Here is a 20,392-nt window from a genome sequence, read left to right as displayed (position 1 = left end):
GTGATTGGCTCAAATTATTCAGCTCCATAGGACAAAATGCCTTACATTAAAAAAAATATTATGAGGTTCATCTTAATTAGGGAGAAGCCTATACGTTCTATTTCATTTTTTAAAAAAATTGTTGTTTGGCCATCATTTTCCTTGTTGTTGGTTATTCTTTTGTTATCTGTATGCATTTTATGCTCTTATAGCATTATTTTATGTTGCATGCCACTTAAGGCATAAATGATTGGAGAATAAGAAAGGAGCAACTGGCACAAAAATTAGGATCCATGTGCCTGTTACTCATAAAGAAGAAATAAAATCAAAATAGGGATACTGAAATGAATGAATAAGTTTTCAAAATTCTGTCCCTTTCCTAATCTTGATGAAACCTCACATAACTGATTTAATACTCCCCCACACACACACACTTTTCACAACAAAATGAAGTATTAAGTTTGGGAATGTAAAAATTAAGGTGGAAAATAATGCAAAATAAATTCTGCTATTGAATAACATTCACCATATACCGAAATAGCGGAAACTTTAGAAAATGTTACTTGGTATACATATTCACTGCTTTTTTCCCCAAAGAATAACTTACGTGGCTTACAACATTAATAAATGCAATAGGGAAAAAAACACAATTTAAATATAACAAACAGAAAGTAATCAGCTATAACTAATTCAAAGGCATGAGCCATGGGCTATAAAAGCCAAGACTCAAGAGCCCTTTCGGTTCTTGCCTTCAGCTAGTGCCCAAAATCTCACACGTGTAGTCATGCCCAAATTTATATCTGGAGACAGGAAAACCAGAAGAAAAGTACGATTAAGGTGCTGCAACTGGCAGCAGTGATTTTCCTCCCACTCTGCCAACCCTGCTCCAGAACCTTTCTAATTAAAATCTTGCTTGATATGAAAAGATTAACATCTTGGCTAAACACAATCTCAACTCAATCTCAGGCTGTATATAGAGTTGCCAGGCAATGCCGGGCAACCAGTGGGAGGGTTGTGTGTGGAGACATGGGAGGCCATGAGGCTGTAGCACGACATCACTTTCAATAAAAACTTAGAAGTGACATGGGATAGCCCTTGGAATTTCCAGAAACTCCATGGTAAATTGATAGTTTCTGGTGATCTCTTAGGCAATGTTCCCTCTAAGTTGTGGAGTCTTGTGAGCAAAAAAATCTACTCTGTGAGCTACCGGCATTCAAATTGTGAGCGATCGATTTGGCTGCTGCATTGAACTAGTTTGCTCTGGAGCCATCTTTCCTGAGCTAGGGCAAAAATGTGTGAGCCAGAGGCTAAAAAATGGTGAACTAGCTCACACTAACTCAGCTTAGAGGGAACACTGCTCTTGGGGTATCCTGAGTCACGTCCAGGTTTTTATCAGAAGAGACACAACTCTGCATGTGATGCTGCCATTTTTAAATTTTTCTCCCACCACTGGCAACAAAACGTAGGGGCAGGGCATCTGCCACTCCCATCAAGGAATGGGAACCCTAGCTGAATCACAGAGAGGGGCATTTCTCATTGACTTCATTGCAGATGCCTAGAACTCTGCATGAGACATAGCAGGTTTCCCAGACAAATTGGCTGGAGTGATAAACATGGCTCCAGATAATCTAATCCCAGTTATGCTGTCTATCTCCTCACCATTTACTTTCTTACCACTCCCGTCTCATCTCCACAGTAGAAAGCATTGCACGAAGGCTGTAATAATTATCTTTACGCTTCTGGCATTCAGACAATGGAGGATGAGGAAAACAGTGGGAAAAACAAATCCCCCTTTATCTATTGCCTTAGGAGATAAGGGCAACTGTACACCCTCATCTTTGCTTCCAGCAATAATAGCATATTGCAATTTAGGAGCCTCTTTAGTAGCTACCGAAAGAAAGTAGTGAAATATTTTCATGTGTGACAAAGTCCAATGTCATTTTAAAAACAGGAACAAAACAAACAACAATATTCAGGTATTGAAGTAAAGCACAGAGATCCTGTGCAGTCAGTGTTCTCTTAGGCCCTAATCATAGACTCATGTAATAGAATCACAGAGCTGGAAGGGGCCCTACAGGCCATCTAGTCCAACCCCCTGCTCAATGCAGGATCAGCCTAGAGCATCCCTGACAAGTGTTTGTCCAGCCGCCACTTAACGACTGCCAGTGAGGGGGAGCTAGGGTTCCCAAATCCACTTACCCCTCGGAGCAGGGGAACCTCTTCGGTGTCCGGGAGATCCTTTCGTGCGCGCGCACCAGCAGGACGTCACTGGAAGTGACGTGCAACTTTGCTGATGTTGGGGGCGTGGCCGAGCTCGTTGGGGGGGAAACCATATGGTTTTCCGCCCGATGAGCTCAGCCATGCCCCCAACATCAGCAACGTGGCTGCATCACCTCCGGTGACGCAGCTTCGGGGGCAGGGTTCCCCCACGGGCCCCGGAAATTGGGGCTCCGAAGTGGGGGATTCCCCGCCCCCCGGGCCCATTTGGCAACCCTAGGGGGATCTCATCACCACCTCCCTAGGCAGCTGATCCCACTGTTGCACAACTCTTACTGTAAAAAAAGTTTCCCCTAATATCCAGCCAGTACCTTCCCATCCACCTGTTACAAAGCCCATGTGCCCCACCCCATGTCTGTCAAGGGAACTTCATTACCCATCAAGTTGCTCCACAGAATGTATAGGGATCCTATGGGAGCTCAGGTGTAGATCTATTCCCACACATGGGGATGGGTTGTAAGCTTCCCCCTGCATCATTTTCCTGACCTGAAATGGCCCTGGGGACTCACTATTCACCTTACTGAGCCACACATAATTTTCCCCAACATCGCATATAGTGGCACCATGGGGTTCTTCCATGTCAGGAAGATGATGGGAAGTGATTTCAAAATGTTTGTGTGTTTTATTTTTGAGGTGAGGGGTAGGGGATAAAAGAGGGGAAGCCAAGAGGGTTAAACCACCTGCTGGTAACATCTGCGAACAGCCGTTACAGCTGTTCGAATTCACCGTGGCCAGAGTGAGCACCTGGCCCTAGTCCCAGCTCCCGCCCACCCAGCGGTTCGAAAGCACCATTAACATCAAGATGCGAGTAGATAAATTGGATACCTGCCTTAGATGACAGGGGGCACCCTTCCCCTTCCGGGGGGCTGGAGGAGCACTGGAAGCGAGACAAGGTGGAGAACAATGGCATCGGCGGCAAGCATGGCGACCGGGCAAAAACATCGTAGCAGTCCAGACGTCGGCGGCGATGGGCCGAGCCAGGTGACACAAGGAGAGCGTGAGGCGCAGGCGTGGGCGGAGCCGCGATGGACTGAGCCGAAGCTGCGCCGATGCGCACCAGGCGCAGGATGGAGCTGCCGACCGTAGCCGACGCCGAGGACAAGCAAAGAGGAGAAGGAGGAAAGCTGGAGGGAGCGGAGCCAGCAATGTGCCGAGATGCCGAACTAAGAACAAGGAGAACAACAGCGCCATCTATAGGGTGCTGGTAGGGCAGTCCCCACCCCAATTCAGATGTGGCCATAGTTAGGGATAACAGAGTAACTGTAAGCCTCTCAGAGACCTCCTAGGGGGTTCGAGCGGGGTAGAAGCTGAAAGTAATAAATAATAAGAGTCTGTGGGGACTGCTGGGAGTGGGGAAGGAGAGGTTGAATGGGATAGGAGGGGACTGGTAACCTAAAAGAATAGTAGTGGAAAGGAAACAGAGCATTATTATGGGAGGGAATGAAGCGGAGTTGGAACCAAAAAAGTTTAAGAGAGGAAGCAAGGAGAGGGAAAGGGGGAACCGGCAGAGGAGGAAAGCGGACGTACCACATGGAGGGTCAGTGAGGAAGTGGGGTTTCCTCTCCCCATGAATCCTTGTTTTGTTCTAATAATAGAATGTACAGCGTAATGGAATCTATTCTAGCCATCAGGACTACCTTTCAGGACTGGGGGTGGGGCTAAAATAAACTAATTAAATACATTTTAGTAACATAAATTGTATATGAATAATTTGTACAGTAACTTGTAAAAAGATAACTGGGTCGTGTGGCATATTAGGAGGAGGAGATAAAGTTCAGGGGTTTCAAGGATTTCATTAAGCCCCTTTCCCCAGACTCAAGCACTGGGAGGTACGAAAACAAAACAATGAATATAAATTTGGTTATAATGTTGTTGTTTTTTAAAAAAAATGAGTTTAATTCTTTAATATCAGAGTTAATGTTAGGTTAGAAATTAATCTGTCTTGTTTTTAGTGGGGAAAACACTGCTGGATATAATTCACCCTCCCCACCCTAATTGGGTTGTATAATCAAGGATCGATCCCTCACTCAAGAGATACTGCCTTCCAAACTTCAGGCAATAGAAAAAACCATTTCAAAGTCAGAACAGACCAAGGAACTATAGATAGTATTATAGGGAGTACTGCAACCACTGTAGTAATTTTCAGCCAGTAGGGGGGGAAATCAGGAATTAGAAAGCATCCTCATTCTATAAGGGCATTTTCCACTTACAAAGCAGACTCAGTGAGGAGTAACACATGTGAGTTTTGCCTTCTATCCCCAAATCCTCAAGTGGGGGATGGGAGATTGGGTGTTTTTTTTTTTTAAAAAAAAGGACAGAGTGAGTATATGTGTAGCAAGAGGAACCTGTCACCAGTTTTGACAGTGGACATGCCCTCTGATTATTAGGGCCAGATAGAGGCCTCATGGCCAATATGCTGCACATCAGTTCCTTGAGGGTCTGAAAGGGAAGACTGGTCACAATAATGTGGCCATTTATAGGGAGGCTAGGGTGAGTCTAGTTAGCTTGGAGTCGGCCGCCAAGGATGAGGGAGTGATCCAAGGGATGACTGAGACATGTGAAAGCACAGTCTCCAAGAGCTGTGTGTCTCTGCATGCTGTGGCAGGATCTTGAAGGAGCAGCAGGAAGGGAGATGGGGTTGGAATAGGTGGGCCAGAAGGTGGAGGAGGACTGAGGGGACACCACCTTCCAGTGTGCTCCAGGTGATATTGTAACAGCCTGAAGTTAAATAAAGAAGAGGTGACTCAGCAACCTTGGAGGTGTTTGGAGTAAAGGCAACTCAACATGCCTGGAAACTGGGGAGGGGGCTACATTCTCTTTGTATTAGAACCAGGCTGTGCATATGTGTTATCTTCACCACTTGTATGGCCATACTGCATCTTTCCTCCCACTATAGTGGTCACTTCAGTATTTCATTGCTGTGTCTCTGGCTTATTCACAGCACAAATAAAATGTTTATAAATGCTCATAAGACAGAGATAACAGTGAAGAAATATCAAAGCAACCACTAGAGGAAGCAAAACCTGTGCAGAAAAGGGGGAAGAAACAATGCAGTATGGGCACACAAGTGATGAAAGCAACATACGTGGAAAACCCCTAGATCAGTGTTAGGAGCTTCTCTCTGTCTCCTCCTTCTCTTTCTGTGCCTTTCTTGTTTCTCCTCATCGTCTTGCAGGGGGCTAGATGCTTCTGTAAATCTCTCCTATGCAAGCGAACCAGGACCACAACCATGGTCTCATACTTGCAAAAACACACTGCTATATTAGCTAGCCACTTGAAATAGGGATTAGTATTATTTAGAGTAGGCTTCTGTTTCTTCTTCTAATACGAATTGCATGTGAATATGAATAAGTTTCAATAAAAGTAAGTTCTTTATTTGTTGCAATATACTTGCTTGAAGAGTGTTTCAGCACTCATGACTTCAAGCTTTTCTGACTGTGCACGCTTTTCTGACCGTGCAACTTTGCCATATTACCCAATACCAATACATCTAATAGGAGGCCCCATATCTTTGTGTACCTACAAGTGATTTGGCATGACAGCCTTGCCACCTCTCATACCAGGCACTATCCTGTCCACAATGTGAGCCAAGAGAGCTAAACCTGAACCCTCCATGCCTCACCATGGCATGCTTGATTTCTTTCAACAATTTGCTTCCAGCCTAGCTGACTTCCTGTGTCACAGCCTGGCCAGGAGAATTAATTAATTTTCATATGGTATTGTGTGTAGGATAGCCAGGAGATCCTAAGATTGTCTGGCAGTCAGAAGTTCTAGCCCTTTGGCATTATGCACCACTAGGTGTTGAGCTAGACTTGTTTTTAAGGCAGAGATGTTTCAGAGGTGGTTTGCCATAGCCTGCCTCACATCACAACCCTGGTATTCCTTGGAGGTTGCCCATCCAAATACTCGCCAAGGCCAACCCTGCTTAACTTCCAAGATCTAACAGTATCTGGCTAGCCTGGGCTAACCAGGTCAAGGCCAGAAGAAAATATACTTCTTCCAGTAGAGTGCATTGGGATGGCAAGAAGAGCAGAGTTAGCGTCCCTTGCCTGCATGTTCTAGTTTTGCTTAAAATAAATATCCGCGACCAGGTGAATTCATTATATTGGGTTCTGCCAGGGCTGCAGTGCTTTTCCATTCAGTAAATGTTTTCAAAAGATGTCAGCTCCTGAAGCAGAGGTTCTCCTCAGACAGGTGATCTAGTCCTTGATCAGGACTGATCTGCATCAAGAACTTGGGTCTCTGTAATCATTATTCGGGGTGTTTGCCAAAAAAAATATTCTGCCGAACCTGAAAAATGTCAGTATTTGCCGATATTCCCGAATCCCAGTATCGGTGTGATACTAGGCTTTGGGAATTATCAGACTAGCTGAATAATTCGGCTCAATTATACCCTACGGGGACAGTGAGGTTTAAAGTTTAAATCCCCCCCAGAGCCATGCTGTAGTGGCAGCACACTCCCTTCAGTGATGGCAGCTGGCTGCCCCCCAAGCTAGCCCCCCCCCCCGCCTTCCCGGGCTTGCCTACCAAAGTGGGCGAGCTGGGGAAGGCCTGGAGTCAGCCCCCTCCACTTTCTCTGGCCCTGGAAGGAGTGGGGAGGCATTTAAATGCCTCCCTGTGCCTTCCCTGGCCTGCCTGCCGGAGCGGGCAAACCAGGGAAGGCCTGGAAGGAGCGGGGAGGCATTTCTCCAGCCCGCCAGCCACAGCAGGGGGGGGTAGGGATGTCGTGATACACTTATATTAGTAAGACTGGCCTTAGATGAGTTTGATCTGAGGTGTCAGTACAGTGACAATCAACATGTGACAGCAGAGGGCATGTGACTGCAAGGAGGCTGGCCAGAACTGGATTGAGGCAGTGCAACCTGGCACTAAGTGTATTGCTAGGAGGTTGCATCAGCCATGAGCTGATTGGCCAGCAGGTGTATAAATGTACAGCTTGTACAGCATTTTTTTTCTTCTCAATGTATCAGTTGCTGCGGAGCATATTGACACTCAGAGCTGTAAATAGGTGGTGGCTTGGTATAAATAAATTCACTGTGGTTGCACCAAAGTACCAGACTCCAGCGTTTGTGGGTTCTCTATCTCCCTTGGGCACTAACGTGCCAGCCAGCATTCCGCGCGGACCGCGACAGGGTTATGGGCCCAGATTCGCGGCTGGCAGTAAGGTGGAGTTGTGAATGAGTCCCACTGGAGTAGCAACGTGTCACGTCCATCTGCAGAGCCCGAGGAGCCAGCAACCAGGAGCACAAGACAGCATGGCACAGGTACTGACATCTCAGCTTTTGGAAAAGCTAACTACAACAAACTACACTAACTGGGCTGTAAAAATGAAATATTTCTTGGTGAAGGAGGGTCTTTGGACTTGTATCTCTGACCCCCTGATGAGCCGACTCCTTTGAAGGAGAGAAATGATGAAAGAGCTTTAGCCTTTATCATCTTGAGCGTCAGTGACGATAACTTAATTTATGTTGCTGACAAGGAGAGCAGCCAGGAGGCTTGGAACGCTCTCAAAGGAATTTATCAGCAGGCAGATATGGGCTCTGTTATTTCTTTGACGAGGCGTCTGTACAGGACGGTGCAGAAGCCTGACCAGCCCATAAAGCAGCATTTGGCTACGCTGATGGATTACTTCAAACAACTTCAAGACCGAGGTAAAACTTTCAGTGACCTTGATAAAGTGTACATAATTTTGGGGTCGATATCAGAGGATTATCAGGCATTGATCACAACGTTTGAGTCGATGGACGTTGTGAGATTAACTGTGGATTACATCACTGGCAAGCTTTTTTCGGAGGCTGCTAGGAGAGCCGACTTTGCTGAGCACACACACTTGTCTGGGAAGTGTGCCAACAAGTCTGGGCAGAAGGCCAAAGAGGTTGCCAAGGAAATGACTGAGATAGCAAACACCTGTGTTTCTAAGTCACCTAGCAACTGGAAAAGCAGCAAGAAGAAGCAACAGAGAAAATGTTTTGGCTGCGGCAGTTTTGAACATCTTCTCAGATTCTGTCCCGAGAGGCAGAAGCAAGGCAAGCATGAGTCTGGGTCCAAACACCAGGCCGCTGTGGTACTGGAAAGCGTGGCGGCGGGTACCACGGAGTGGTTGCTCGACTCAGGCGCCAGTTTAATGTTTTGCTGCGATGACAGCATGCTGCAGAACAAGAACAGCAGGTGTATAAATGTACAGCTTGTACAGCATTTTTTTTTCTTCTCAATGTATCAGTTGCTGCGGAGCATATTGACACTCAGAGCTGTAAATAGGTGGTGGCTTGGTGTAAATAAATTCACTGTGGTTTCACCAAAGTACCAGACTCCAGCATTTGTGGGTTCTCTATCTCCCTTGGGCACTAACGTGCCAGCCAGCATTCCGCGCGGACCGCGACAAGGGAAAGGCTGATGTGACCTTGGATCCGTCACAAGCTCTGGCACAGCTGTTCCTGAAAGAGCAGTTTCTGTCAGAGTTCTCTCAGCCCCACCCACCTCACAGGGTGTCTGTTGTGGGGAGGGGAAGGAGTTTGTAAGCCGCTCTAAGACTCCAAGTGAAGGACAGGGTATAAATCTAATCTCTTCTTCTTAAATTTAAAACACTTTCCCTTTCTGCTGTGGCTTGTGCTGCCTTCGTGGTGTGACTCCCCAGCAAGGGAAGGTATTTAAAGTTTAAATTCTTTCCCTTGGCTGGGGACTCACTCCGCTGAAACTGCACCAGCCCTAGAAGCAAGGGAAAGTGTTTTAAGTTTAAACACTTTCCCTTCCTCACCCAGCAAAAGGATATATGGCATCCATTCAGGGAATCCCTGTTCGGCCAGCCGAATCAGACTACAGAATGCATATCCCTAATCATTACGATTGGGGGGCCTGTTTCTCCATCTCCCGCAGTGTACAGGGCCAGCCGGCTACTGTTGGAGGGCAAAACCTGGGCCTTTCCTTTTATTTCTCCTCTCATCTCTGCACTAGTCATCTCTGCCTTCAACCATGTGTGATCAAAGCCTTTTCCTGTTTTTTCTACTAGTGGCTGAGTTTAGGCCACCATTCTTACTACCACTCCACTTTACAATCAGTATGCCCAATCAAAACCTTTGCTTTGGGTTCGCAGATGGCATTCCAGCAAATGAGACAGCTTGTACAAATAGGACCTTTGCTTATACATAATCAGAAAGCCTGCCAAACCTAGTGAGATTGTGCAATAATTGAAAGAAAGCAAAAGTATAGGTGCTCCTACATGGCAAGAAGATGGATTAACTGTTATGATTGGGCAACATACCTGATGACTCACTCTTTCCCATTATTTCCTACCTGTCTCTCACTGACTGGGAAAATGAAACCAAATATCAAACCACAAAGTTTCCAACCACTCCTGAATGTTAGAAAGGATTCTGTTTAGATTCAGATCATGTATTAAATGGATATTGTGTGGATCGGATCTTGAAACTAAATTTCCAACTCTCATTGCTAATAATTGTAAGTGGAAGTGAATCATTCAGGCCATTGTCACATAAATTGCCAGACAAGCCACACTTGGAGAGAGTTTCTTTGTAATTCCCGACAGTCATATATTTTGCAGTAGAAGTGAGACTGTAAAAAGATCTTTAGTAGGAATGAGCAGATGTCCCCCTTTCAATTTCTTTGTTGTTCTACTGCTTGGATTTGTCTCCCATTTTGCTCCACCTGCTTAATATGGTGAGTTTCTAAAATTGCTGGTGCTTGTGCACTTTGTTACTCACAGTTTTGCCTCTTTGAAGGTTACCAAAGCAGAACAATGTGTATTGATTGAAACACCACACATTTGCATAATAAAAATCTCTATGCCATCACGCAATGACATCAGAATTTTCTCATGTGAAACTTTAATACACTTATGTGTTCATATGCAGTGGTAACTTTGTCAATAAAAAAGCGTGAACTGAAAACTGACAAACTGCATCTGTACACTGGATTGAACAAATATGAACATATGAATCTGCCTCGAAATATTGGTTCTTCTAGGTCAGCATTGTCTTCTCTGTCTGGCAGTAGCTCTACAGGGGTTCAAGCAGAGAAGAGTGTGTCCCAACACCTCCTACTTGATATCCTTCAACCAGACATGCCAGGGATTGAACCTGGGACTGTCTACACATAAAGTGTGTGTGTACTCTAATATGGTGCTAGGGCCCCTCCCCATCTGAAGAAATCAAAACTGAAAGAATGATATTGAACTTGGTCCACAAATAAGACCAGATAATTTTGAGCTCTCAAATCCTTGAACAAATTCAGGCAGGAAGAATTTCATAGCCATCTTCAATCTTTACCTGTCTAAAGCTATTTCATTTTAACTTAGAAAGTCTATAAGGAACCTGCAATTCTTGATCAATATTTGCTGGTGAGGTTTTTTTGAACGATAACATTTACTTAGTAACAGTAGAGACTTTATACTGTATGCTTTCTCTATTGAAAGTACTTGTAACTGTGCAATAATGTTTGCCCTTAGGGGAAAAAATTCAATAGAATGTTGACTGTGGAAAATGAGAAAAGCAAGTAGAGTTGATAGTCATACAGTCATAATTCTCAGGTAGATTCCATTCAGAGCAGGAATTAGTCATAGTTATATTCTTCATAATACCTTTCTGTGTTTGCACTCTCTGTTCTCCCGAGTTTGCAATGGTTTTGTTCTTTAGCAATTTGATTCTTTGTGAGCTGTATATCTCCATCAGCCATGTGCTAGTTTTGACTCCTGTCAAAGTTAATGGGAATTACAGATTACAGAGAAAACAGTGGATGCAGCTTTTTCTTCTTTTGCTTTTTAAGATGCTCTAATCTGTCTAGAGTTTAAAGGAATAGGACAGAGTACAGACTTAATGTAACGTCTTTGGATTTGCTGATCCAGCAGACACACACACACAGGACAGATGGGTGTAGTCATCATGGGGCATCCTGATTGCTATGCAATGTTACCTTCTGTTCTTGTCTTGGGTCCAATCCCTTAGCATTGTAGGCATCCGATTTTAAAATCTGGATGTAAATAAAAGGAAAATAAATAGTACCTCTTGCATTGTGACTACCTGTCCCCTTTGGTGGCCAATTCAATGGCATTGTGAACAACATGTGGTCAGTTCAATGGGATAGTATGCTAACATTGTTCTTTTAAGGTTAACTTCCAGAGCGGCTCTAGCAAACATTGAAACACCACAATGGCAGGATAAACTCCCTATATCTTTCCTTCTGTGGCAAAACCAGTTTCCACTAAGAACCGAACAGGGAGAACCCTCTTTGAAATCTGTTTTTTGATTGATTTAATGTAAAACCTTCATTTTATGGATTCATTTGCTCAGCCATGCACAGAAATAAAGACAGCAGGCAAGGATAACAACATTCTAGGACCCTTCTCTCTATGGGGACCCTCAGAAGCCAGGCAAGGTACCATTGGAGGATAGGAGCAGCATATTTTTTTCTAATTCAGAATCCAGTTGTGTTCTGAATGTGAGGGGGGCTCAACTGAGGTATGAGAGGAGTCCAAGAGGGAATTTGTTTTAAGGGCTCTTGATATTTCAGATACAGGCTTGGATGGATTCATGCCATTAGTTTTTCCTCACAGTCAAAGACTCCATGGACATGACTAGTTTTAATAATGAAGCTTAAAAAGAGATACAGAGAGCAGATACACAACTATCATAGAAACTATGGTTTGTGGTCCTGACATCAAATCTAAGAGTAGTACTCATGCAGGTCATCAAAATCTTCCACGATAAGCTGTCTCATCTCAGGACAGTTTTTGTAACATTAAGGTGAATTTCACCAGGCATTGACTTGGATCCACTGGAGAATTTACATGTGTGAAAGGTGAAGGAGTTTTGCTAGCTCCCTTCTCCTGCAGTGGATCTCTGAGTCCCCCCCCCCTCATGCTGTTCCTGGGATCCACTATCCTCCATCAGCATTTAGGGCTACTGTGAGAGGAGAGGAGCATCTCCATCTTCTGGAAGCAGGGAAGTCATGATCCACAAAAGGAAATCCCTTCCATCTACAGAAAACCTCTGGTATATCCAAGGCATCAGATGACAGCCATTTGGCAGAATAGGTGGCCAGAACACATTGGCCAATAACCACCTGTAGAACAAATCCATCAAAAGCAATGTGGAATGGAGTGGTTATACTTGGGATTGTGGAAAACATTCTAACTTTGCAGTAGTGCCCCAAATTTTCAAATTTTGCTCTGATTTCCACTGTAGGTGAAATTCTGTTAAAATTCCCCTAACATCACTGTGTGCTGTTGTTGTTGTTGTTCAGTCGCACAGTCGAGTCCGACTCTTCGCGACCCCATGGACTGTTACAGCAGCTTAGATTGTTACAGGTAAGGCTACCAGACTACTTCAGCCTGAATACACAGAACTTCTATTTGACTCTGAATTCATAAAACTTCCTCTACAGCGCGTGTCCAATATGGCTTAATCCTCTAAACCCTGCTACATTATCACAGGCACCTTTTTGTCTTCCTTATAATCAAATGGCTGATTATATGGATGGTGACACTGATGCCATTTTAAAGAATGAATGAGGTTATGTGCTGCATTTACCAAACACTTTTAAAAGCATGCTCTCCCCAACTACCAAATTAATTCTGCTGATGGGTTTTTCTTACTTATGTCTTCCCTAGCTGCCTTTAGCTATAATTAGTCACTGAAAATGGTTTCTCCTTGCTTCGACAATGCTGTATACTCCAGCCATAGTTCTTTTTTCTTATTAGGGAAAATTTCCTGGAAGATATAATCTCTGTAACCTAATGACCATAGACCCATTGAGGAGCATCTCTGAATACTGTCCCTCATAACAAGGCCATAACAAAGGCAGAGGTGCTAAATTATTAGCTGTTTGATGCTTAACAATATCTATTCAACTAAGGCATGTGAAAATATGCGTCCACGGAATTTTGCTAACTGCTTGCAATGCCATAAAGATGACATAATATTTTATTTTAATAAGCCCATGCTTTTCTGAGTCAGTTAAAAAACTAATAAGCTGTGAAGCAAGATGAAAATCAAAAACAGCCTTTCCAAAGTCCCTTTGTGTAATATTTGTATAATATTTTTAATCTACATAGCTCAGCAGTTTTGTGGAATCTGTTAATTACGATGTTTCTGATATTATCCACATCTGATTTTTCTCTCTCTCTCTGAATTTTAGAGTTTGGAATAACTGGGTTGTCAGAGTAATCATCAGACATAAGTCCCATGTTATTAATTGGGGCTTGGTCCGTGGACAGTGCTCTTAAGATTACAGCCTTTGTTTCGAAGTAGAACACACGCTTTAAGAATTATCCATTGTTCAATTTTTTTTAATTATAGAATTCTATACAGAACATTCTCCATGTATTGTTTTTCTGCCACAGCTTTCATGTCCTTCAGTTCATTCCTTTCTTTTTATTTCCTCTATATTAACAATGTACATGCATACACTGATAAATACCGCAAATCCCGACACGTTCATATGTATTGTTTGCTGGTTTCCCAAAGCACAGGAGTGTATAGAAACATTGGTAAAACAGTAAAGAATTGTAGTGCAGTCTTACTTGACACCAAGATCACTTTTTAGATTTTTTGTTGTACTTGTGCATCTGTAACAGAGGAGTGGAAATGGAACAAAATGAATAGAAACTGCACAGGTTCCAATCTAGGATTCGGATTCAGAAATATTCCTAGTTGAACAAGTTAACATCAACTTCTGGAGGAGTGAAATGCCATACAGAGCAAACATCCAAATCAGAAAGTAAAAAAAGGGAAATCCACTTCTTCATAGTGTTAATGTTTGAAGGTGCCCTCTCTTATATTAACAGATTTTAGAGATATTTGTTACAGCATTGTTTGCTGTGTGGTATATTTAATAAGTACTATATTTCATGTTTTATTATATTTAGGACTAGGCAGATTCAGAGCCTGATAATATATTGTTTTAAGAACTTGAGGTCCCGGTCACACGGGCCAAAAAATGCGGGGGGGGGGGCGTGGCTGTTTGCCCCGGAGCAAAATAACATGCGGCCGCCCGATCACACATCCCGCCGAGGTCCCGTGGTTAGGGGGTGAGGTGCCGATCACATGGCTATCCTGCAGCGCAGCAAAGAAGTGGCATGACGCAATCACACCAGCGATCACTAGGCACCGTTTCCATGGCAAATGGGTTTTTTTAACTGAAGTTTGTGCGCATGCGCCATTGGGCACTTTTGCACATCCTGCAAAGACTTGGGGGGGGGAAACCCTTGTTTGCGACAGAACATCGGCGGGCACTGGATGCCACGAAATCCCACCAGAAACGTGATCAGACACCCACCCTTGCCCTGCAGTTTTCGGAAACCAGTACCTCGTAAATACTAGTTTTTTACTCCGCCTCTTCAGCGGAAAGTCACGGGTTAGCCACGGAAGCACTATGCTTCCCAGATGTTGCGGTGTGATCGCGCCCGGAAAATCTGCCTATCATCCATATCTTTAGCACGGCAACTGCTCCGTGTGAACAGGGCCTGAGTCTGGTTTATTAACATCAGACTTAAAGCTAGTCTTATGTGGGCAGCCTTAAGTTAGCATGGAAGTGAGTGTTCCTTCCTTTTCTAGGAGCTGTGAGTGGTGGGTGGGAGCCCTTTTTATGTTAGAAAACTAGAGCATGCATTTGAAAGCAACTGTCACTTGCCCTCCCCCTTACCGTGTTACAGTCTTTTAATTTCAGCATTTTTCTCCCAGCCTGGTTGACCTCCTGTACTAAAGTCTGTCCAGGGGAAAATATGCTTCAAACATTTGAGTATGAAACAGAATGTGGTAAGGTTTACCACCACTACCCCAACCCACAGTTTTATTTTAAAATGTGCAATCACCACATCATTCATCACAGATAAATGTGAAAGGTTGCCAGTATTTCCCCTCCCCAACAAAGCCTGTATCAGCTGGGAGGGGGCTTTTATATTAGGGAAAATGTATGTTGATGACAGTAGCCTAGCGAGACTGCAAATTTAAATAGAAGTATGGCTGCTCCACCCTTTCTTCTCTGGCCATTTTCCTTTTCCGAAATGACCCTCTGCAGCTGCCTTGTCCCACACAGAAAAATGATATAGGTAAAGTGTTAAGCAACTCCTTTTCTTGACAGTCCTTTGCTTAGACGTGTAGCTTTATAGTCTTCCTTTAGGTTTAAAATGCCAGGGGCCCTCATACCTTTAGAACTGCATCTCCCACTATACTCCAGTGCACCAGTTTTGTTTCTTACCCCCTTCACCTTATGATATCCTCCATTTGGCAACAAATTAGCGCAGGCTTTCTGTGTGGTAGGCTTATTCCTCTGGAATGCTTTGCAAGTGTTCTAAGCTGTAGCTAAAATGGATGCCTCCACAGATTGCCTGAAGGGCCAGAGAAGAATAGGCATGAGTGTGGAGCTGGGGGGGAGGCACCTCCACATAATCACTGGCTTGTAGGTATGTGCATTCAGAAACAACTGAGCCAAAAATTTCCTTGAAAAATACCTTATTAGTAGTTTGGGGTATATTTTGGCATCCTAAAGATATCTGGGATTTTTCAGAAAGCCAAAACAAAATCCCCACCAAATCCCAGATATATTTGGGATTTTATGGGAAGATCGGGAACCAGCATTGCAGGCTCCTGGGGCCTTTTTTCCTTTTTTCCCCCTGATTTGTTTCTGTGTGAGTTTCTATGGGCTTCCCCACTGCTCTAGTCAGTTACAAGAAGTTTTTTTCCCCCTTTGCTCATGTTCCTTTTTTGTTCCTGTCCCATTTTCTTGCACAGAGCTCGCAAAATACCTCCCCTTGCTTGGATTTTTTGTGACACTGTGCTTTGAGATCATTCCTTTTAAATGTACAATGCCAGTGGCACTAAGTTCTGCTTGGCATTCTGTGTATTGCAACTGGTTGTGCTGGGCTTGAAAAAATCTCTCTTCCCCCCCCCCCTTTCAGTTTTCACTGCAGAGATTCTCTGGTTTGATTTTGGTTCTGTTTCGCTTGGCACATTGGCTTGTGGTTCTGTTGGGATTACTGAGGTCCACAATGCTTCTGTTGAACTTGCTATTTGTCAGTGATTACTTCCAGGCATAGCCTTTTGCCTTGAAGCAGCTTGCAGGCTTTGTTTTTTTCCCTCCACAAAAAATAATGGAGAATGGCTGGGGGCACCCTGTTCAGGGGCCCATAAAATTGGACCCCTTGGTCCAATCAACTTGAAACTTGGAGGTTATTTGAGTTACATTTCTCCCTGACAGGGAAAATTGCAACGGTTAAAATGAATGTTTTGCCGAGATTTTTATTTTTGGCTCAGAATATCCCAGTCTTAAGAAGATCTCAATTCTTGGTAGAGCTGGAGAAGACAACAAAGAAATTCATATGGAATGCAAAAGGACCTAGAATTAAATCAAAATTATTACAGGATAGGAAAGATAGAGGAGGCTTTGCACTTCCAAATTGGAACCTATACTACCAAGCAGCATGCCTAGGTTGGATTAAAGAATGGATTAAGTTGGAAGACTCTAGATGTCTAAATCTGGAAGGAGCCGATCTTGCCATGGGATGGCACGCTTACATCTGGTATGGGAAAGATAAAACCCATCCCCATTTCAAGAATCATTTCTTAAGGGCGGCTCTTCTAAATGTTTGGAATAAAATAAAATGGAAATTTTACACTAAAATACCAAAATGGGTCTCCCCGTTGGAAGCCTTTATAAGACCATCGTTATTAACAAAGCACAATAAAGAAACGTATGAAAAACTACTAGATGGGACAAACAACTTAAAAGCAGAAGAGAAATTAATAGCTCGGTACAATTTGAAATTATCATGGTGGGAAAAGACTCAATTAAAATCAAGACTCAAAAAAGACTTGAAAATGGGTTTCTATGAAGATAAAAATAACCTAGATAAAGTCTGGCTCTCGTCAAATGATAAAATGATCCAGAAATTATATAAAATACTATTAGAGGATTATATGATAGACGAAGAGGTGAAACATAACATGGTGATGTGGATGAGGGATATAGGACATGTCATATCACATGAAAATTGGTTGCAGATTTGGAAATCCACAAAATATATGAGAGGAGCTAACTACAGAGAAAATGTTTTTAAAATTTTTCATAGATGGTACTGGCCACCAGAAAGGATAGCAAAATGCTATCCAAACTGCTCAAACATATGCTGGAAATGCAAATTAAATGTGGGGACATTCTACCACATGTGATGGCGCTGTACAAAAACTCAGAAATATTGGAAATCCATACAGAAAATAATAGAGGATGTCTTAAAAGTGAAACTTGATTTGGTGCCTGAAATATTCTTATTAAATATAATGTCAGATGTACTTATATTTAATGAAAAATATGTAATATCTTATGTAATTACAGCAGCGAGAATATTATGGGCTAAATACTGGAAACTTGATAATATACCCAGAACAGACGAAGTAATAGGTAAATTATTAGAAGTAGCTGAAATTGACAAATTGAATATGATATTAGAAGGGAAAAACGAAGAGGAATTTGTGGAAAGATGGGCAGGATTGTATAAATGGTTAGAGAAAGATGTTGGACTCTGAAAATATATGTGTATATGTGATAAAATGAAAGTAACTGTATGTAAAAAGTAAAAATAATAATAATTTAAAAAAAGAAACTTGGAGGTTATTTAAAGGACAGGCACCAGAAGCTCCACTACAATTTTGATGCCTGTACCTCTAAAACCAACTCCCCCAGCCACCCAAAAAAAACAATTGTACCTTTCCCCCCGCCATTCTCCATAAGGAATAATGGACTTGAAAAAATCAAAAAGGGGGGGGATGGAATCCGAATACCAGTGGAATTCAGGAATATTGATATTTTTTTCTGGTCCAATATATCCATCCCTCCAAAAAACTATTCTTTCACAACCCTACTGGCTTGTGAGCATGGCATCTACATGCAAAGAAAGTATATGTGTATCTAGTCCCTTTCCATGATTGGCAGCATTTGGAAAGCAGTGTCCACAGTCATGGGGAAGGAGCATACAAGTGGACACTCCTTCCACGTATTTGCACTGTGCAGTCATGCTCCTGCTGTGCTTCCCCACGTGTTCACTTAACATGTGGAGGTGTCAAGAGTGCATGGCCTGCGTATATTGGTTTTTTAGCTGTGTGTTTTAATTGTGTATTGGTTTTAACTTGTTGCTAGATGCTTATGATGTTTGTGTCCTTGCTGCTTTTGCTGTTTTGATAGTTTCCTTGGGTCTGGGCAGATAAGGTGGGATATGAATACTGTAAATAAATAAGTGGGGAATCAAGACATTGGGAGAAAATAGCATAACTGATTATGGGAGAAAATAACATATAACAGATTATGGCATCTAGCGTGACTGTCACACATGCTAAACGATCCTTAAATATCAGTTTTTAATGCTCAGATATGTAAGCTGGCTTGGTTAATGGGTCCTGGTGTACTGCCTTGCCGAAGATCTCTTTGAGGAGTATAACTATAATGCAAGGTGAGAGGGAGCACAAGAGACATCACACCACATCTTTCAATGATCAGCCTGATGAAAAGACATGATATAGCTCGTGTCAGAAATGCCCTACAGTCTTCAATCTACAGAGTACAGTACAATAAAAAAGACAAGTGGGACATTTCTTTTGTTGTATCGCTAGCGGAAGAGGGGAAATCATAAGTCAAAGGAGGTAAAACAATATCCATGAAAACAGTAAACTGGACAGTACCTAAAGTGTTGTACATAACCCTGTATTTAAGGCTGGCTCTAATTGTACCCAAGGAGATGTAATGTTATAGGGAAGACTTCATTATCTGGAGGGAAAGATACATGATCTTAGTTCCTTTTTGTCAGCTTTCTTTTTCTTACATTTTCAAACCTTGTCTTCATAGTATCATTTTGTTGGAAACCTGCTGAGTTCACACTAATAAATATGTTGCTAGAGGGTCAAAGGGACACTGTGAGATTGCATCCAACCTCCCACCTTTCAGGAAAAGGCATAACTGGCCATTGCTCTCAGAGTCACTGTGGCCCTGTAGGTTTTCATGGAATATTTAGGGGGAAATAATAAAATATTAATAAAAATTGAAATAAGCCATTCCAAGCCTAAAGGGTGGAGCAAAAGGTAAAGTGAATGAATGAACAGAAATAGCAAAATACCTAAGAAACTATAATTGCATTACTATGCGAAAAATTCCAGTAATATCCTGAGTTGTACTGAGATGGAACCTACACCTGGAAAACTAAACTGTGCTGAAACAATGGTTTTAAGGTCTAGAGGTGTGTGACAGGCTACCTGTCAATGACCTACCTGGTGGAAACACCTCTGAGCCAGCAGCAGGATACACCGGGATGGACCAAGGTGGGAGCAAGGGCAGGGGGATGCAGCCATGACAGCCTCAGCAACAGGGCAGCTTTGACACTTGGTAGTCCATCCGAGGGAAACTCAAAAGGTATGAAGGCAGTGTGCAAGCCTAGGTAGGAGAACAATGGCTCTCTGGGCCCAAGCATTTCAAGGCAGAGCATGGCTGTATAGAGTAGAGAACAGAGGAGGGTGGAGCTTAGCTCAAGGGCCAGGTGTTAAACTGGGGCTATAAAAAGAGAGGAAAGGGAAATGGGAGGAGGCTTCTGGCTGGAAAGAGAAGGTACAGGAGCAGAAAGGAAAGCCAAGCCAGCTAGGGGGAAGAAGCCACCACTGCCACCACCAGAAAGAGAGAAGAATTGTCTCACAGAGGTTCCTAGGCAAAAAGGCAGGTTGCAGTACTGTGGCTCTTCTCCTTTGTAATATATCCTTACCCTTAGATGGGTGAAGAGAACCACCTGTGAAAACCACCTGTGCAAAGAAACAGTGATTGGACTGGAACTTTCAAGACCCCATGGACCCCAGGTATGATGTTCCCTTGCCCCCAGAGGGCATCCCAACATGTCGTCAACATTTGTCTTCCTGGGTCTAGAATAATATCCTCTGCAGCTTCAAATGACACTTTTAATGCAAAGTTGCTGCTACGCCCCCCCCCCCCAATTCTTTTCTAGCTCAGCTTATATATCCAAGCCACCAAAGTGCTCCCCTGCCTGTCTCCTTCCTTTATTTCTTTTTTGCCTTTGTCCCCCAACATTTATTTTGGTGTAAGGCTTGCAAGTCTCCCCTCTACTAATACTCCTTCATGTCCTTCTCCCTCCCCA

The sequence above is a fragment of the Gekko japonicus genome, unplaced genomic scaffold, assembly GCF_001447785.1.
Source record: "Gekko japonicus isolate JY-2015 unplaced genomic scaffold, Gekko_japonicus_V1.1 scaffold163, whole genome shotgun sequence".
NCBI classification, from domain to species: domain Eukaryota; kingdom Metazoa; phylum Chordata; class Lepidosauria; order Squamata; family Gekkonidae; genus Gekko; species Gekko japonicus.
Note: the sequence above shows the minus strand (reverse complement) of the source record.